Source organism: Salvelinus sp. IW2-2015, unplaced genomic scaffold (assembly GCF_002910315.2).
Source record: "Salvelinus sp. IW2-2015 unplaced genomic scaffold, ASM291031v2 Un_scaffold7340, whole genome shotgun sequence".
NCBI lineage: Eukaryota > Metazoa > Chordata > Actinopteri > Salmoniformes > Salmonidae > Salvelinus > Salvelinus sp. IW2-2015.
The window spans coordinates 6,019-8,373 of record NW_019948600.1 but is presented as its reverse complement, the minus strand read 5'-3'; the positions used below and the strand labels follow the sequence as shown (position 1 = coordinate 8,373).

General features: G+C 47.1%; 1 pseudogene; it reads left to right on the top strand.

The window, feature by feature from the left end:
• LOC112079242 (integrin alpha-V-like) overlaps nt 1-1,622 on the top strand; it is a 6,715-nt pseudogene extending 5,093 nt beyond the window's left edge.
• Nucleotides 1,623-2,355: the final 733 nt, after the last annotated feature.

Here is a 2,355-nt window from a genome sequence, read left to right as displayed (position 1 = left end):
AGGGTGTTTTTGATACAGAATGGATACCCAGGTAGTTTGATACTAGATGGATACCAGGTAGTTTGATAACAAAAATACATACCCAGGTATTTGATACTAGAATGGATACCCAGGTAGTTTGATATACTAGAATGGATACCCAGGTAGTTGGATCATTAGAACTGGATACTAGAAGGCTAGTGTTTTGATACTAGAATGGAGACAGGTAGTTTGATACTAGAATGATATCCCGGTTAGTTTGATACTAGAATGGATACCCAGGTAGTTTGATACTAGAATGGATACCCAGGTAGTTTGATACTAGAATGATGATACCACAGGTAGTTGCATAACCAGAATGGAATACCCAGGTGTTTGATACTAGAATGGATACCGGGTAGTTTTGATACTAGAATGGATACCCAGGTAAGTTTGATACAGAATGGATACCCAGGTAGTTGATATAGAATGATACCCGGGTAGTTTGGATACAGAATGGATACCCAGGTAGTTTGATAATGAATGGATACCCAGGTTAGTTTGATACTAGAATGGATACCCAGGTAGTTTGATACTCAGTAGAATGGATACCCGGTAGTTAATGGATACCCGGGTAGTTTGATACTAGAATGGATACCCGGGTAGTTTGATACTAGAATGGATACCCGGGTAGTTTGATACTAGAATGGATACCCGGGTTTTGTTCGGGGAGGTTGGAGTGTTGTTACAAGGCCGTTAGGGAGTTCAGCTCTGCTAGTATTTTCCTGGGTTTGTGGTGACTGAATGGTTACAGATTTGGTTCTTACTTGGCAAAAAAATGAAAACCTAAAGGATTCGACTGTGGTTATTACCAGGCTTGCTGCTTAGTAAGCCTGCTGGCATTATACTGACGTTTTTCTCTTCCCCTCTCTCTCTCTCTCTCTCTCTCTCTCTCTCTCTCTCTCTCCCTTCTCCCCCCTCTTTCCCTGGCTTGGCGCTGGCTGTGTCAGGATAGATCTCCCCCTGTGAGTTGGCTGGCTGGCAGGATGATCTCCCTGTGAGTTGGCTGTCTGGGCTTGCTGGCTTGTCGGATAGATCTCCTCTGTGAGTTGGCTGGCTGGCTGTCAGGATATGATCTCCCCCTGTGAGTTGGCTTGCTGGCTGTCCAGGATAGATCTCCCCCTGTGAGTTGGCTGGCTGGCTGGCTGGCTGGCTGTCAGGTAGATCTCCCCTGGAGTTGGCTGGATGGCTGGCTGGCTGGCTGGCTGGCAGGATAGATCTCCCCCTGTGAGTTGGCTGCGGTTTGCTTGGCGGCTGGCAGGAGTAGATCTCCCCCTGTGAGTTGGCTGGCTGGCTTGCTGGCTGTCAGGATAGATATCCCTTTGTGAGTTGGCTGGCTGGCTGGCTGGCTGTCAGGACAGATCTAGCTTGTTAGATCATAGTTTCAGACTTCCCTTGACCCTATTCATTCCACATAGTGCACTATGAAGGGAATATAATGCCATTTGGGCTGCAGGGTTCATGGATGTTTTTCCTTTTGTCTGAGGTCGCGCTGTGCTCACCGCTCTGTTTATGGTCTGACCTTTGATCCCAGGGCCCGGCCCGTCATCAGTGTTAACGCCACCCTGGACATCAGCCCTCAGATCCTCAACCCGCCAGGATAGGAACTGGCAAACTGCTTGACCGTGACACACACAGTGTCCTGGTGCGTGACACACAGATTTTCACTTTCTTATGAGATAAAATTTCATGTCCTATGTGTGATGCATGTGGTTCATTCAGGGATGGCATTGAAGAGCCAAATGTAATGGAAATGGGGGGGGGGGGTCTTCATTGACTACAGTGGTCGTCCACACAGTGTATTAGAAAGTTACACTTGCAAGCCTTTGTTTGAGAAGAACTATATGTTAATATGGCATACTCTTTCTCTCTTTGTGCTGATTGCATATTTGTAACACACACAGACTTCCTCTCTGGTAACCTCATGTTTAAACTGTACAGACAGACTTCCTCTCTGGTAACCTCATGTTTAAACTGTACACACAGACTTCCTCTCTGGTAACCTCATGTTTAAACTGTACACACAGACTTCCTCTCTGGTAACCTCATGTTAAACTGTACACACAGACTTCCTCTGGTAACCTCATGTTTAAACTGTACAGACAAACAGAGTTGACATAAGACCATGCAACATGTTTAGGCTAGTATCTACCATGTGGTGCTGTATGCTTGTCTTGAGAACCGTAGAGAACTCTGTGGCCCGTAGAGAACGCTGTGGCCCGTAGAGAACGCTGTGGCCCGTAGAGAAGGCTGTGGCCCGTAGAGAGAAAAGGCTGTGGCCCGTAGAGAACGTGCTGTGTGCCCGTAGAGAAGGCTGTGGCCCCGTAAGAAGGCTTC